We start from the raw sequence: 18,665 nt of genomic DNA, 5'->3' as shown, positions 1-18,665 counted from the left end.
GTATTGAAGTAAAAATCCAGCTTTACTATAAAACTTTCAAAGTTAAAATATCTTTTTGCATACAAAATGCTCAAAAAGCTCCACCAGTTTCGGCAAATGCTTTTGTCAAGAGCAATAAAACAAGTAATAAAACAAATGAAAAAGTTATAAAAAAAAGCTGTCTGTCTGGCACGTCCTATGGGGTTTTAAGCGCTGGAAACGATCCTGATCGCCTCCAGACGTTTTCAGGGTATTGCAGCGATGCCTCAATATTGAGGCATCGTGCAATACCCTTTTTAAGCACACCAATGCAGAGAAGGCCACTCTCCGCTACACTATGGGACATCTGTAGTGAAAGGGAAGGAGGGAGAGGGATTTATAAGTATTGGGAAAGGGATCTGGGAGGGGGGTAGGGTATTGAGGGGGGGCAACTACACTACAGAAAATGTTTTTTTTTTTTTTTTTTTAGTAAACTGGGTTCTGGCAGACAGTTGCCAGTACCTAAGATGGTGGCCAATAGGTCGAAGGGGGAGGCTTAGAGAGCTGTTGGGGGGGGGGGGGAGTGTCAGGGAGGTTGGGGGGTTACGGGTGGAAGCTACACTTCAGACAAATATATATATAAAAAAAATCTTACTTAAGATGGCGGTGACAATTGTGAGCTGGGTGAGGGAAGAGAGCTGTTGAGAGGGGTAACGGAGGGATCAGGGGGTGGGATATCTCAGGTGGGAGGCTGATCTCTACACTAAAGCTAAAATTAACCCTACAAGCTACCTAATTAACTCCTTCACTGCTGGGTATAATACAAGTTTGTTTGGTGCGCAATGGCATTTAGCAGCCTTCTAATTACCAAAAAGCAATGCATGAAGCCATATATATATGCTATTTCTGAATAAAGGGGATCCCAGAGAAGCATTTACAACCATTTGTGCCATAATTGCACAAGCTGTTTCTAAATTATTTTTAGTGAGAAACCTACAGTTTGTGAAAAAGATTTTTTTTATTTGATCGCATTTGGCGGTGAAATGGTGGCATGAAATATACCAAAATGGGCCTAGATCAATACTTTGGATTATCTACTACACTAAAGCTAAAAATTAACCCTACTACACTGTGTGCAGAATTATTAGGCAAATGAGTATTTTGACCACATCATCCTCTTTATGCATGTTGTCTTACTCCAAGCTGTATAGGCTCGAAAGCCTGCTACCAATTAAGCATATTAGGTGATGTGCATCTCTGTAATGAGAAGGGGTGTGGTCTAATGACATCAACACCCTATATCAGGTGTGCATAATTATTAGGCAACTTCCTTTCCTTTGGCAAAATGGGTCAAAAGAAGGACTTGACAGGCTCAGAAAAGTCAAAAATAGTGAGATATCTTGCAGAGGGATGCAGCACTCTTAAAATTGCAAAGCTTCTGAAGCGTGATCATCAAACAATCAAGCGTTTCATTCAAAATAGTCAACAGGGTCGCAAGAAGCGTGTGGAAAAACCAAGACGCAAAATAACTGCCCATGAACTGAGAAAAGTCAAGCGTGCAGCTGCCAAGATGCCACTTGCCACCAGTTTGTCCATATTTCAGAGCTGCAACATCACTGGAGTGCCCAAAAGCACAAGGTGTGCAATACTCAGAGACATGGCCAAGGTAAGAAAGGCTGAAAGACGACCACCACTGAACAAGACACACAAGCTGAAACGTCAAGACTGGGCCAAGAAATATCTCAAGACTGATTTTTCTAAGGTTTTATGGACTGATGAAATGAGAGTGAGTCTTGATGGGCCAGATGGATGGGCCCGTGGCTGGATTGGTAAAGGGCAGAGAGCTCCAGTCCGACTCAGACGCCAGCAAGGTGGAGGTGGAGTACTGGTTTGGGCTGGTATCATCAAAGATGAGCTTGTGGGGCCTTTTCGGGTTGAGGATGGAGTCAAGCTCAACTCCCAGTCCTACTGCCAGTTTCTGGAAGACACCTTCTTCAAGCAGTGGTACAGGAAGAAGTCTGCATCCTTCAAGAAAAACATGATTTTCATACAGGACAATGCTCCATCACACGCGTCCAAGTACTCCACAGCGTGGCTGGCAAGAAAGGGTATAAAAGAAGAAAATCTAATGACATGGCCTCCTTGTTCACCTGATCTGAACCCCATTGAGAACCTGTGGTCCATCATCAAATGTGAGATTTACAAGGAGGGAAAACAGTACACCTCTCTGAACAGTGTCTGGGAGGCTGTGGTTGCTGCTGCACGCAATGTTGATGGTGAACAGATCAAAACACTGACAGAATCCATGGATGGCAGGCTTTTGAGTGTCCTTGCAAAGAAAGGTGGCTATATTGGTCACTGATTTGTTTTTGTTTTGTTTTTGAATGTCAGAAATGTATATTTGTGAATGTTGAGATGTTATATTGGTTTCACTGGTAAAAATAAATAATTGAAATGGGTATATATTTGTTTTTTGTTAAGTTGCCTAATAATTATGCACAGTAATAGTCACCTGCACACACAGATATCCCCCTAAAATAGCTATAACTAAAAACAAACTAAAAACTACTTCCAAAACTATTCAGCTTTGATATTAATGAGTTTTTTGGGTTCATTGAGAACATGGTTGTTGTTCAATAATAAAATTAATCCTCAAAAATACAACTTGCCTAATAATTCTGCACTCCCTGTAGCTACCTAATTAACCCCTTCACTGCTGGGCATAATACAAGTGTGGTGCGCAGCTGCATTTAGCGGCCTTCTAATTACCAAAAAGTAATGCCAAAGTCATATATGTCTGCTATTTCTGAACAAAGGGGATCCCAGAGAAGCATTTACAACCATTTGTACCATAATTGCATGAGCTGTTTGTAAATAATTTCAGTGAGAAACCTAAAGTTTGTGAAAAAGTGAACGATTTTTTTTATTTGATCGCATTTGGCGGTGAAATGGTGGCATGAAATATACCAAAATGGGCCTAGATCAATACTTTGGGTTGTCTTCTAAAAAAAATATATATATACATGTCAAGGGATATTCAGGGATTTCTGACAGATATCAGTGTTACAATGTAACTAGCGTTAATTTTGAAAAAAACTGGTTTGGAAATAGCAAAGTGCTACTTGTATTTATTGCCCTATACCTTGCAAAAAAAAAAAGCAAAGAACATGTAAACATTGGGTATTTCTAAACTCAGGACAAAATATAGAAACTATTTAGCATGGTTGTTTTTTTGGTGGTTGTAGATTGATTGGGGGACAAATTTAGAAAAAGTGTGTTTTTTCCATTTGTTCATCATATTTTATAAATGTATTTTATAGCAAATTATAAGATATAATAAAAATAATGGTATATTTAGAAAGTCCATTTAATGGCGAGAAAAACAGTATATAATATGTGGTACAGTAAATGAGTAAGAGGAAAACTACAGCTAAACACAAACACTGCAGAAATGTAAAAATAGCCTTGGGGGTCGATTAATGAAGCAGCGGATGCTGCTTCCGACCCACTCCGCTTCAGTTCCGCCTGAAGCGGATTTTAAGAACTCATTCGCCACCTCTGAGGTGGCGGACAGCAATACGATCGGGTTGATTGACACCCCCTGCTAGCTGCCGCGAATCTGCAGGGGGAAGACTTCAGCCGGATGATGGACCTCTTCAGCCCCCGCTTGGATGAAGACATCGCCCGGATAGGAGGAAGACTTCGGACCCTCTTCTGGACGGATCGGTGATACCCGGCGTGGTGAAGATAAGGTAGGAAGATCTTCAGGGGCTTAGTGTTAGGTTTATTTAAGGGGGGTTTGGGTTAGATTAGGGGTATGTGGGTGGTGGGTTGTAATGTTGGTGGGGATTGTATGTCTATTTTTACAGGCAAAAGAGCAGAATTCTTTGGGGCATGCCCCGCAAAAGGCCCTTTTAAGGGCTGGTAAGGTAAAAGAGCTTTTCAATTTTTATTTTAGAATAGGGTAGGGCATTTTTTTTATTTTGGGGGGCTTTGTTATTTTATTAGGGGGCTTAGAGTAGGTATAATATGTTAATGTTTGTAAATTATTTTTTTATTTTTTGTAACTTAGTTCTTTTTTTATTTTTTGTACTTTAGTTAGTGTATTTATTTGTATTTATTTGTAGGTATTTGTATTTAATTTATTTATTTATAGTGTAGTGTTAGGTTTAATTGTAACTTAGGTTAGGATTTATTTTACAGGTAATTTTGTATTTCTTTTAGCTAGGTAATTATTAAATAGTTAATAACTATTTAATAACTATTCTAACTAGCTAAAATAATTACAAAGTTGCCTGTAAAATAAATATTAATCCTAAAATAGCTACAATATAATTATTATTTATATTGTAGCTATATTAGGGTTTATTTTACAGGTAAGTATTTAGATTTAAATAGGAATAATTTATTTAATAAAAGTTAATTTATTTCGTTAGAATAAAATTATATTTAACTTAGGGGGGTGTTAGGGTTAGACTTAGCTTTAGGGGTTAATACATTTATTAGAGTAGCGGTGAGGTCCGGTCAGATTAGGGGTTAATAAATATTATGTAGGTGTCGGCGGTGTTAGGGGCAGCAGATTAGGGGTACATAGGGATAATGTAGGTTGCGGCGGTGTGCGGTCGGCAGATTAGGGGTTAAAAAAATTTAACAGAGTGGCGGCGATGTGGGGGGGGCCTCGGTTTAGGGGTACATAGGTAGTTTATGGGTGTTAGTGTACTTTAGAGCACAGTAGTTAAGAGTTTTATGAACCGGCGTTAGCCCAGAAAGCTCTTAACTCCTGGCTTTTCTCTGCGGCTGGAGTCTTGTCGTTAGAGTTCTAACGCTCACTTCAGCCAAGACTCTAAATACCGGCGTTAGAAAGATCCCATTGAAAAGATAGGATACGCAATTGGCGTAGGGGGATCTGCGGTATGGAAAAGTCGTGGCTGGAAAGTGAGCGTTAGACCCTTTCCTGACTGACTCTAAATACCAGCGGGCGGCCAAAACCAGCGTTAGGACCCCCTAACGCTCGTTTTGACGGCTAACGCAGAACTCTAAATCTAGGCGTAAGATAGCTACAATGTAACTATTAGTTATATTGTAGCTATCTTATGGTTTATTTTACAGGTAAGTGTTTAGTTTTAAATAGGAATAATTTAGTTAATGATAGTAATATTTATTTATATTTATTTTAATTATATTTAAGTTAGGGGGTGTTAGGGTTAGGGTCAGACTTAGGTTTAGAGGTTAATAAATTTAATATAGTGGCGGCGATGTTGGGGACGGCAGATTACTGGTTAATAAATGTAGGTAGGTTGCAGCGACATTGGGGACGGCAGATTAGGGGTTAATAAATAGTATGTAGGTGTCGGCGATGTTGGGGGCAGCAGATTAGGGGTAGCAGATTAGGGGTTAATACATATAATGTAGGTGGTGGCGGTGTCTGGAGCAGCAGATTAGGGGTTAATAATTATAATGTAGGTGTTGGCGATGTCAGGGGTGACAGATTAGGGTTAATAAGTGTAAGATTAGGGGTGTTTAGACTCGGGGTTCATTTTAGGGTGTTAGGTGTAGACATAAATTTTATTTCCCCATAGGAATCAATGGGGCTGCATTAAGGAGCTTTAAGCTGCTTTTTGGCAGGTGTTAGACTTTCTCAGCCGGCTCTCCCTGTTGAATCCTATGGGGAAATCGTGCACGAGCACGTACGACCAGCTCACTTAAGCAGCACTGGTATTGGAGTGCGGTAATGAGCAAAATTTTGCTCAACGCTCACTTCTTGCCTTTTAACAACGGGTTTCTGAAAACTCGTAATACCAGCGCTGTAGATAAGTGAGCGGTGAGACAAAACTTCTCGTTAGCACCGCATAGCCTCTAACGCAAAACTCGTAATCTGGGCCAATGGGTTTTCAATATAGTACAGGGTGAATTGAATTTTCAAATGACTCTTTTTGTTAGATTTTTAGTATTTTATATACTGCACCAACTTTTTGGGGAATTGGGGTTGTGTATATATATATATATATATATATATATATATATATACAGGTGGCCCTCGTTTTACAACGGTTCAATTTACACCATTTCAGAATAACAACCTTTTTTTCCAGTCATGTGACTGCTATTGAAAAGCATTGAGAAGCAGTGCATTTATTAAAATAGCCAGTAGGTGGAGCTGTCCACTTGTGTTGCAGCAAAGCCAAGCAAGCTGAAATTAATCAGTTTAACCAGACCTGAGCTATCGAGCAGATTTCAAAGGAACAAGATCTTCCTGTCTATAAATCAGTCCAGATTGGAATGCATAGAAAAAACTGTTTGCAGAAAAATGCAAGTGAAATCTGATATATATCTGAATAGAAATATGTATTTATGAATAAATACAATATATTCTGCTATGTGCAGAACATTGGAATATGAAATATTCATATTTTCATGTCAGGTTAGTGCATAAGAGAAAATGAGTTTGGATTAGCACGCAAGTCGGGTGTTAGTTTTTTTCCCCACCATTAACTTCTGTGGGGGAAGAGGTTATCTTTTGCGTGAGAGTCTAATTGTGCTAGAAGTAACCTGTTAATGAGCGTCGGGTTAGTGCAATACCAATAAATACCGCTCCTCTTGTAATCTGACCCTTAGCGTTTAATGTCCCTTTAAGTTTAATTTTGACTTTACTGCCCCTTTAATGCAAGTAACAGGGAAAGTTAGTCCTTTCCTTGTTACTTTAGTGTTGTTATTTTCCTAACAAAGGCGATTGTGATATTTTTCTTTCTTTCTTTCAACTATTTTGTAGTTTTATGCAAAGATAAGAGAAGATTTTCCAACCAGTGATCTGTATGTTTATATATGACAAGTAAATCTGCTCGTTACTATCAATAATCCGATCGTCATCAGCACATCTTTATTTTATCATGTTAATGACCTACTTGTTGCCAAGTTAAAGCTTATTTGTGTGGATTCTGCCAAGGACGTATTATTTTATGTACTAAGTATTTATAAACAGAGACTCATGAAGAAAGATTTTAAATGTGATAAATAGGCCCTCAAGGAAAATACTAATTTCTTTCGGCTAGATTACGAGTTTTGCGTTATGAGTAAAAAAGCAGCGTTATGGGTTATAACGCTGCTTTTTCACTACCGCTGCTATTACGAGTCTTGTAGGGACAGCTGTCCCACACACTTTTTTGGCCGTACCGCAAATTAACTTACGCAATTTTTGAGTAAAGTCTTTTTTCAATGAGACTTCCCTAGCGCCGGTATTACAAGCTTTTTTTTGGAGGCCAAAAAGTGAGCGGTACAGCCTATCCCGCAAGATTCGTAACACATTCTAAAGTCAGTAGTTATGGGTTTTACGCTACAAAGCTGTAGCATAAAACTCATAACTAAAGTGCTAAAAAGTACACTAACACCCATAAACTACCTATTAACCCCTAAACCGAGGCCCTCCCGCATCGCAAACACTAAAATAAAATTATTAACCCCTAATCTGCCACTCCCGACATCGCCGCCACTATAATAAACATATTAACCCCTAAACCGCCGCACTCCCGCATCGTAAACACTAGTTAAATATTATTAACCCCTAATCTGCTGTCCCTAACATCACTGCCACCTACCTACATTTATTAACCCCTAATCTGCCGCCCCCAAGGTCGCCGCCACTATACTAAATTTATTAACCCCTAAACCTAAGTCTAACCCTAACCCTAACACCCCCTTACTTAAATATAATTAAAATAAATCTAAATAAAAATTACTATCATTACCTAAATAATTCCTATTTAAAATACTTACTTGATTGGAACAGCCAATAGGATTGAAGCTCAATCCTTTTGGCTGATTGCATCAGCCAATAGGAATTTTTCACCTTTAATTCCGATTGGCTGATAGAATTCTATCAGCCAATCGGAATTCAGGGGGACGCCATCTTGGATGACGTCATTTAAAGGAACCTTCATTCTTCGTTAGACGTCGGAAAAAGAGGATGCTCCGCGCCGGATGTCTTGAAGATGGACCCGCTCCGTGCCGGATGGATGAAGATAGAAGATGCCGTCTGGATGAAGACTTCTGTCCGTCTGGAGGGCCACTTCTGCCGGCTTGGATGAAGACTTCTCCCGGCTTCGTTGAGGACTTCTTGCCGCTTCGTTGAGGAATGATGTCCGGTCTTCAAAACTGTAAGTGGATCTTCGGGGGTTAGTGTTAGTTCTTTTTTAAGGGTTTATTGGGTGGGTTTTATTTTTAGAAACATAGAAACATAGATATTGACGGCAGATAAGAGCCATAGGCCCAGCAAGTCTGCCCGACCTTACTTAACAGTAGAAACTTATCTAGTTCGTAGGATAGCCCTATGCTTGTCCCATGCATTTTTAAAGTCCCCCCACAGTGTTTGTTGCTACTACCTCTTGAGGAAGTTTATTCCATAAATCAATCACTCTTTCTGTAAAGAAGTGCTTCCTCAAATTACTCCTGAATCTACTACCCTTTAGCTTGAGCTCATGACCCCTTGTTCTTGAATTTTCCATTTTATGTAAAATACCCACAGCCTCAGTTTTACTAAACCCTTTAATGTACTTGAAAGTTGCTATCATATCACCTCTTTCCCTTCTCTCCTCTAAGCTATACATATTTAGGTCATTGAGCCTATCCTGGTAAGTTTTATTTTTTAGACCATGTACCATTTTGGTAGCCCTCCTTTGCACAGATTCAAGTTTGTTAATATCCTTCTGAAGATATGGTCTCCAGAACTGCACACAATACTCAAGATGAGGCCTAACTAATGATCTATAAAGTGGCATAAGAACCTTACTATTTCTGCTGCAAATACCTCTACCAATACATCCAAGCATTCTGCTAGCCTTACTCGCTGCATTACTACATTGTTTACTAAGTTTTAAATCATCTGAAATAATAATTCCCAAGTCCTGTTCCTCGTCTGTAACAGTCAGTAAAGTGTCATTGAGTCTGTAATTAACATTTGGATTTTTCTTCCCTAAATGCATTATTTTACACTTTGCTGTGTTAAACTTTAGATCCCAGTCGTTTATCCAATCCTCCAATTGTTGTATATCACTTCTCATTTTGTCTACCCCCCCCTGGAACATCCACTCTGTTGCAAATTTTTGTATCATCTGCGAAGAGACATACATTCCCCTGTAGCCCTTTGCTGATATCGCAGATAAATATGTTAAACAAAACAGGCCCCAGAACTGACCCCTGAGGAACACCACTAGTAACAGCCCCCTCTGCTGAATGAACTCCATTTACTAAGACACTTTGTTTTCTGTCCTTAAGCCAGCATTCCACCCATTTCACAATTTTTGAATCTAGACCAAGGAGATATAGTTTGTGAATAAGTTTATTGTGTGGGACGGTGTCAAATGCTTTGCTGAAATCTAGATATGCTACATCAACTGCTCCTCCCTTGTCTAATACTTTTGTTACATAATCAAAGAAGTCAATTAGATTAGTCTGACATGATCTCCCTGAAGTAAAACCATGCTGATTTTGGTCCTCTAAATTGTTTGTCTTTATGTAAGTCATAATGCTTTCTTTTAAGAGGCTTTCCATTAATTTCCCTACTACTGAAGTTAAACTAACTGGCCTGTATTTGCCAGATTCTTCTCTACTGCCCTTTTTATGAAGGGGTACTACATTTGCTATTCTCCAATCATCTGGGACAGCTCCTGTTAATAGTGACTGATTAAACAGATCAGTTAATGGGACAGTTAGCACTGATCGAAGTTCTTTTAAAACCCTTGGATGAATATTATCAGGACCCACTGCCTTTGTAACATTTATTTTTGATAATGCTAACAAAACCTCATCCTCTGTAAAAAGATTACTGTTAAGCTTGTTTCTATTTTGCGTAGCATCCCTTAATGTAGACATTGTATCTTCACAATCTTTAGTGAAAACAGAACAGAAGTAATCATTGAGACAGTCTGCAATCTGCTTATCTCCTTCTATTATTCTACCATCGACTGATTTCAATTTTACTATTCCTACCTTATTTTTTCTTCTTTCACTGATATATCTAAAGAATGTTTTGTCCCCATGTTTTACTGACTGTGCTATCTTTTCTTCTGCATGAGCTTTAACCTTCCTAATTAACTGCTTAGTCTTTTTTTGTTGGAGTCTCCATATTTTCATATCATCATCTGCTTGTGTGTGTCTGTAATTTTTATAAGCTATCTTTTTTGTCTTTACAGCATGTGCTACTTCTTTGGAAAACCAAATTGGTTTCCGCTTTCTTTTACTTTTACAGACATGTCTAATACAGTGTGCGGTTGCATCTAAAATGGCACCTTTCACAAATTCCCACTGTTCTTGAACCTCTGTAATAAGAGTTTTCCCCTTTAAATATTTTTTTAGGTATTCTCCCATTAATGAAAAATCTGCCGTCCTAAAGTCTAAAACTTTTGTTTTAGTCAGGGTGGACAGTTCCTGAACATGAATACTAAACCAAACAGATTGATGATCACTGGATCCTAAGTTCTCACCTACAGACACATCTGAAACTGTATCACTGTTTGTAAGTATTAGATCTAATATAGCTTCCTTACGAGTTGGTTCCTTGACTAATTGTTCAAGTGATTCCCCTAGCAGAGATTCAAGAATATACCTGCTTCTAGCCGATCTAGCAGAAGGAATCTTCCAGTCTATATCTGGCAAATTAAAGTCCCCCAGTACTATAACCTTACCCTTCATGGTCATTTTGGTTATTTCATCTAATAACAGATTGTCCAGTTTTTCATCCTGCAATGGAGGCCTATATACAACCCCTATTCTAAAAACATTTTTATCTCCAATTTCCAAAGTCACCCAAATACTTTCCACCTCATCATTTGTTCCTACAATTTCAGTAACCTTTATATTTTCATTTACATACAAAGCAACTCCTCCACCTTTCTTTCCTACTCTGTTCTTTTTAAATAACCTGTATCCAGGTATGACTATGTCCCAGGTTAGGATTTGGGCAGCAATAGAGCTAAATGCCCTTTTAAGGGCAATGCCCATCCAAATGCCCTTTTCAGGGCAACGGGGAGCTTAGGTTTTTTTAGTTAGGATTTTATTTGGGGGGTTGGTTGTGTGGGTGGTGGGTTTTACTGTTGGGGGGGGGGGTTGTTTGTATTTTTTTTTACAGGTAAAAGAGCTGATTTCTTTGGGGCAATGCCCCGCAAAAGGCCCTTTTAAGGGCTATTGGTAGTTTAGTTTAGGCTTTTTTTTTATTTGGGGGGGGGGGGGGGGCTTTTTTATTTTGATAGGGCTATTAGATTAGGTGTAATTAGTTTAAATATCTGATAATTTGTTTTTTATTTTGTGTAATTTAGTGTTTTTTTTTGTAATTTAGGTAATTGTATTTAATTTATGTAATTTATTGAACTGTTTATGTTTACACCTAATACCCTAACATGAACCTCGAGTCTAAACACCCCTAATCTTACACTTATTACCCCTAATCTGCCGCCCCGACATCGCCGACACCTAAATTATAATTATTAACCCGTAATCTGCCGCTCCGGACACCACCGCCACCTACATTGTACTTATGAACCACTAATCTGCTGCCCCAAACATCGCCGACACCTACATTATATGTATTAACCCCTAATCTGCCGCCCCCAATGTCGCTGCCACCTACCTACACTTATTAACCCCTAATCTGCCGCCCCCAACGTCGCCGCCACTATACTACAGTTATTAACCCCTAAAAAAAAGTCTAACCCTAACACCCCCTAACTTAAATATAATTTAAATGAATCTAAATAAAATTCCTATCATTAACTAAATTATTCCTATTTAAAACTAAATACTTACCTGTAAAATAAACCCTAAGATAGCTACAATAAACTAATAGTTACATTGTAGCTAGTTTAGGATTTAGTTTTATTTTACAGGCAAGTTTGTATTTATTTTAACTAGGTAGAATAGTTACTAAATAGTTATTAACTATTTAATTACTACCTAGATAAAATAAATAACACCTAACACCCTAACATGAACCCCGAGTCAAAACACCACTAATCTTACACTTATTAACCCTAATCTGCCACCCCTGACATCGCTGCCATCTACATTATATGTATTAACCCCTAATCTGCTGCCCCCAACATCGCTGACACCTACATACTATTTATTAACCACTAATCTGCCACCCCCAATGTCGCTGTAACGTACCTACATTTATTAACCCCTAATCTGCCGCCCCCAACATCGCCGCCACTATATTAAATTTATTAACCTCTAAACTTAAGTCTAACTCTAACCCTAACACCCCCTAACTTAATATAATTTAAATAAATATAAATAAATATTACTATCATTAACTAAATTATTCCTATTTAAAACTAAATACTTCCCTGTAAAATAAACCCTAAGATAGCTACAATATAACTAATAGTTACATTGTAGCTATCGTAGGGTTTATTTTTATTATACAGGCAAGTTTGTATTTATTTTAACTAGGTAGAATAGTTATTAAATAGTTATTAACTATTTAATAACTACCTAGCTAAAAACATAATTTATGCTTACCTGATTAATTTATTTCTCTTGTGATGTATCAAGTCCACGGATTCATCCATACTTGTGGGATATTCTCCTTCCCTACAGGAAGTGGCAAAGAGAGCACCCACAGCAGAGCTGTCTATATAGCTCCTCCCTTAGCTCCACCCCCAGTCATTCGACCGAAGGCTAGGAAGAAAAAGGAGAAACTATAGGGTGCAGTGGTGACTGAAGTTTTTTTTTTTTTAAATAAAAATATACTGCCCGTCTTAAATAAACAGGGCGGGCCGTGGACTCGATACATCACAAGAGAAATAAATTTATCAGGTAAGCATAAATTATGTTTTCTCTTGTAAGAAGTATTGAGTCCACGGATTCATCCATACTTGTGGGATACCAATACCAAAGCTTTAGGACACGGATGAAGGGATGGACACGACAGGTACCTTAAACGGAAAGCACCACTGCTTGTAGAACCTTTTTCCCAAAAATAGCCTCTGAAGAAGCAAAAGTATCAAATTTGTAAAATTTGGAAAAAGTATGAAGTGAAGACCAAGTCGCCGCCTTACAAATCTGTTCAACAGAAGCCTCATTTTTAAAAGCCCATGTGGAAGCCACTGCTCTAGTAGAATGAGCAGTAATTCTTTCAGGAGGCTGCTGGCCAGCAGTCTCATAAGCCAAACGGATGATGCTTTTCAACCAAAAGGAAAGAGAGGTAGCCGTAGCCTTTTGACCTCTCCGTTTACCAGAATAAACAACAAACAATGAAGATGTTTGACGGAAATCTTTAGTTGCTTGTAAGTAGAACTTTAAAGCACAAACCACATCAAGATTGTGCAACAGACGTTCCTTCTTTGATGAAGGATTAGGACACAGTGAAGGAACAACAATCTCCTGATTGATATTCCTATTAGAAACAACCTTAGGAAGAAACCCAGGTTTGGTACGCAAAACCACCTTATCTGCATGGAAAACAAGGTAAGGTGAGTCACACTGTAAAGCAGATAACTCACCCCACTGATGGCCGAGAAATGGAATGAAGAGCTCGGCAAGTGGTTAAGAGTTGATTTTCTGACCTTCGTCAGAACTATTTTCACTTCTACCGAGTCTATCAGAGTCCCTTCCACCCGTGAGATCTCAGAAAAGCCAACACAATGTCCATGTGAGACTTGGCTAGTTGGAAAGTCGACGCCTGAATTAAGATGTCGTCTAGATAAGGTGCCACTGCTATGCCCCGTAGCCTTAGCACCGCCAAAAGGGACCCTAGCACCTTTGTGAAAATTCTGTGAGCCGTGGCCAACCCGAAAGGAAGGGCCACGAACTGGTAATACCTGTCCAGAAAGGCGAATCTGAGGAATTGATGATGATCTCTGTGAATAGGGATGTGTAGATACGCATCCTTTAAGTCCACAGTAGTCATATATTGACCCTCCTGGATCAACGGTAGAATAGTCCGAATAGTCTCCATCTTGAATGATGGTACTCTGAGAAATTTGTTTAGAATTTTGAGATCCAAGATTGGTCTGAAAGTTCCCTCTTTTTTGGGAACCACAAACAGGTTTGAGTAAAACTCTAGCCCTTGTTCCTCTTCTGGAACTGGGTGGATCACTCCCATGGTATGTAGGTCTTCTACACAGCGTAAGAACGCCTTTCTCTTTGTCTGGTTTGCAGACAATTGAGAAATGTGAAAACTCCCCCTCGGGGGGGGGGGGGGGGGGAGTCTTTGAAGTCCAGAAGATATCCCTGGGACACAACTTCTAAAGCCCAGGAATCGTGAACATCTCTTGCCCAAGCCTGAGCAAAGAGAGAGAGTCTGCCCCCTACTAGATCCGGTCCCGGGGGGGCTACCCATTCATGCTGTCTTAGAGGCTTCTTGACCTGTTTACCATTGTTCCAAGCCTGGTTAGGTCTCCAGACTGACTTGGATTGAGCAAAATTCCCCTCTTGCTTTGCAGCAGGGGAAGCTGAAGCGGGACCACCCTTGAAGTTCCGAAAGGAACGAAAATTATTTTGTTTGGTGCTCATTTTATTTGTTTTATCCTGAGGGAGGGCATGGCCTTTCCCTCCAGTGATGTCTGAAATAATCTCTTTCAGTTCAGGCCCGAATAGGGTCTTTCCTTTGAAAGGGATGTTCAAAAGTTTAGATTTTGATGACACATCAGCAGACCAGGACATAAGCCATAACGCCCTGCGTGATAAAATAGCAAAACCTGAATTCTTTGCCACTAATTTAGCCAGTTGGAAAGCGGCATCTGTAATGAAAGAATTAGCCAACTTAAGGGCCTTAATTCTATCCATAATATCCTCTAATGGAATCTCCATCTGAAGAGCCTCTTCTAGAGCCTCGAACCAGAAAGCAGCTGCAGTAGTTACAGGAACAATGCACGCAATAGGTTGGAGAAGAAAACCTTGATGAACAAAAATTTTCTTCAGGAGACCCTCTAATTTTTTATCCATACGATCTTTGAAAGCACAACTGTCTTCAATAGGTATAGTTGTATGCTTAGCAAGAATAGAAATAGCTCCCTCCACCTTAGTGACCGTCTGCCACGAGTCCCGCATGGTGTCATATATGGGAAACATTTTCTTAAAAACAGGAGGGGGAACGAACGGAATACCTGGTCTATCCCACTCCTTAATAACAATATTCACAATCCTCTGGAAAAACATCAGTGTAAACAGGAACCTCTAAGTATTTGTACATTTTACACAATTTCTCTGGGATCACTATGGGGTCACAATCATTTAGAGTCGCTAATACCTCCCTGAGCAATAAGCGGAGGTGTTCAAGCTTAAATTTAAAATTTAAAAAAGGCCGTCATATCAGAATATGTCTGAGTGAGCGTCTTTCCTGAATCAGAAATTTCTCCCTCAGATAACAAATCCCTTACCCCTACTTCAGAACATTGTGAGGGTATATCGGATACGGCTATTAAAGCATCAGATGGCTCAGCATTTGTTCTTAACCCAGAGCTGTCACGCTTTCCTTGTAAGCCAGGCAGTTTAAATAAAACCTCTGTGAGGGTTGTATTCATAACTGTGGCCATGTCTTGTAAAGTAAATGAATTTGACGCACTAGAGGTACTTGCCGTCACTTGTGCGGGCGTTACTGGTTGTGACACTTGGGGAGAGCTAGATGTTAAACCCTCATTTCCTTCTGTCTGAGAATCATCTATTGCAATATTTTTAAGTGCTAAAATATGCTCTTTATAATTTATAGACATATCAGTGCAAGTGGGACACATTCTGAGAGGGGGTTCCACAATGGCTTCTAAACACATTGAAAAAGGATTTTCCTTGGTGTCAGACATGTTAAACAGGCTAGTAATGTAACAAGCAAGCTTGGAAAACACTTTAATCAAAGCAAATAACAATTAGAAAAAACGGTACTGTGCCTTTAAGAGAAAAAAAGCTGCACAAACTCTGCAAAACAGTGTAAAAAAGCTGTAAACTCAACAAAATTTTTACAGTAGCATCATAAAGCCTTATGTAAAGTAACTTTGCACAGCTATGGAAATAAATAATTAACCCCTTAATGTAAAAACCAGATTGACAAAACGTCAAAATCCGGTAAAAAAACGTTCAGCACCTTGCCACAGCTCTGCTGTGGCGCCTACCTGCTCATTAGGAACGATTTGTGGGGAAAAAAACCTTCTTTACAGCCCTCAAACACAGTAGAAACCTCTGGAGAAGCAGCTGGATGTCTCTGAGGAAAAGAAACTGCGCAACTGAGGCGCGAAAATAGGCCCCTCCCACCTCACTCGATGTTATGGGGCCGAAAAGAAACACAACAGTGTTTCTTAAACTAGCCATGTGGGTTAATAACCCTTAAACAAGCCACAATGACCCCTTAAAGTCCCTCAAAAAACGATGTGTTTGCATTTTTTATATAAAAAACAAAAACTTTTTTTCCTATCGGTGTCACCAGTAACTAATGAGCCCTTTATGCAAGCTGGGATTCCTACTAAGTGTCTGAATACAGCTTACCCTTCCCTCATGGGGATATTGCCAGCCTTTTCTAGAATTAACACAGTCTGTCTAGAAAAAAATAGACTGAAAATACCTCAATGCAGTTTAGCCTGCAAACCGTTCCCCCAACTGAAGTTTTCCTGTACTCTTCAGCCCTTGTGAGAACAGCAGTGGATCTTAGTTACAAAGTGCTAAGATCATCATCCTCCTTGCAGAAATCTTCAACCCTTTTCTGCCAGAGAGTAAATAGTACACACCGGTACCATTTAAAATAACAAACTTTTGCTTGAGAAAATAACTAACATTTTTGTCACCACACTCACTTTACCCTTCCTAGTACTTAGAGTAGGCAAAGAGAATGACTGGGGGGTGGTGGAGCTAAGGGAGGAGCTATATAGACAGCTCTGCTGTGGGTGCTCTCTTTGCCACTTCCTGTAGAGAAGGAGAATATCACACAAGTATGGATGAATCTGTGGACTCGATACATTTAACAAGAGAAATAAATACAAAAGTACCTGTAAAAAAAAAACTAACCTAAGTTACAATTACACCTAACACTGCACTAAAATTAAATAAATTAACTAAATTAAATACAATTAAATAAATTACATACAATTACCTAAATTAAATTAGCTAAAGTACAAAACAAAACACTAAATTACAGAAAATAATAAACAAATTACAGAAATTTAAACTAATTACACCTAATCTAATAGCCCTATTAAAATAAAAAAGCCCCCCCAAAATAAAAAAAACCCTAGCCTAAACTAAACTAAACTACCAATAGCCCTTAAAAGGGCCTTTTGCGGGGCATTGCCCCAAAGTAATCAGCTCTTTTACCTGTAAAAAAAAATACAAACAACCCCCCCAACAGTAAAACTCACCACCCACACAACCAACCCTCCAAATAAAAACCTAAGCTCACCATTGCCCTGAAAAGGGCATTTGGATGGGCATTGCCTTTAAAAGGGCAGTTAGCTCTTTTGCCGCCCAAAGTCCCTAACCAAAAAATAAAACCCACCCAATACACACTTAAAAAACCTAACACCAACCCCCTGAAGATCAACTTACCGGGAGACGTCTTCATCCAAGCCAGGCGAAGTGGTCCTCCAAACAGGCAGAAGTCTTCATCCAAACCAGGCAGAAGTGGTCCTCCAGACGGGCAGAAGTCTTCATCCAGACGGCATCTTCTATCTTCATCCATCCGGCGCGGAGCGGGTCCATCTTCAAGACATCTGACACGGAGCATCCTCTTCATCCGACGACTAACACAGAATAAAGGTACCTTTAAGTGACGCCATCCAAGATGGCGTCCCTTAGATTCCAATTGGCTGATAGAATTCTATCAGCAATCGCAATTAAGGTTGAAAAAATCCTATTGGCTGATGCAATCAGCCAATAGGATTGAAGTTCAATCCTATTGGCTGATCCAATCAGCCAATAGGATTGAGCTTGCATTCTATTGGCTAATCCAATCAGTTCGCATTGGTCTCGCATTGAGCTCACATTCTATTGGCTGTTCCAACCTTTTAAGGACAATGCCCATCCAAATGCCCTTTTCAGGGCAATGGGGAGCTTAGGTTTTTTTAGATAGGTTTTTATTTGGGGGTTTGGTTGTGTGTGTGGTGGGTTTTACTGTTGGGGGGGTTGTTTGTAATTTTTTTTTTACAGGTAAAAGAGCTGATTACTTTGGGGCAATGCCCCACAAAATGCCCTTTTAAGGGCTATAGGCAGTTTAGTTTAGGCTAGGGTTTTTTTTTTATTGGGGGGGGGCTTTTTTATTTTAATAGGGCTATTAGGTGTAATTGGTTTAAATTTCTGTAATTTGTTTATTATTTTCTGTAATTTAATTGTTTTTTTTTGTACTTTAGCTAATTTAGGTAATTGTATGTAATTTATTTAATTGTATTTAATTTAGTTAATTTATTTAATTATAGTGTAGTGTTAGGTGTAATTGTAACTTAGGTTAGTTTTTATTTTACAGGTACTTTTGTATTTATTTTAGCTAGGTAGTTATTAAATAGTTAATAACTGGGGGGCGGAGCCAGCTATGAGCCTGGAAGGTCGCATGTTCCCGCAGCTCTACCTACATGTTATCAAAAAATGCATATTTGACCTTTCTGCTCAGCATATTTCATACCAATAAGGTGCCTAATTGCTTACTGAGCGCCTCTAAGAAAACTGGAGATCTAAAGACCATGAGAAGTTATGCTGCCCAGTCATTCCTACCGATGGAACTAGATGAGGCCTTCTAGGAG

The 18,665-nt window shown here is 39.2% G+C and overlaps 1 protein-coding gene across 1 annotated transcript in view; it reads right to left on the bottom strand.

Annotated features, from left to right (window-relative positions):
- CAMK1D (calcium/calmodulin dependent protein kinase ID) overlaps positions 1 to 18,665 on the bottom strand; it is a 782,349-nt gene that overhangs the window by 38,836 nt on the left and 724,848 nt on the right. The window lies entirely within an intron of this gene.

Source organism: Bombina bombina, chromosome 6 (genome assembly GCF_027579735.1).
Source record: "Bombina bombina isolate aBomBom1 chromosome 6, aBomBom1.pri, whole genome shotgun sequence".
Classification (NCBI taxonomy): Eukaryota; Metazoa; Chordata; class Amphibia; order Anura; family Bombinatoridae; genus Bombina; species Bombina bombina.
Note: the sequence above shows the minus strand (reverse complement) of the source record. Positions and strands in the feature narration are given on the sequence as shown.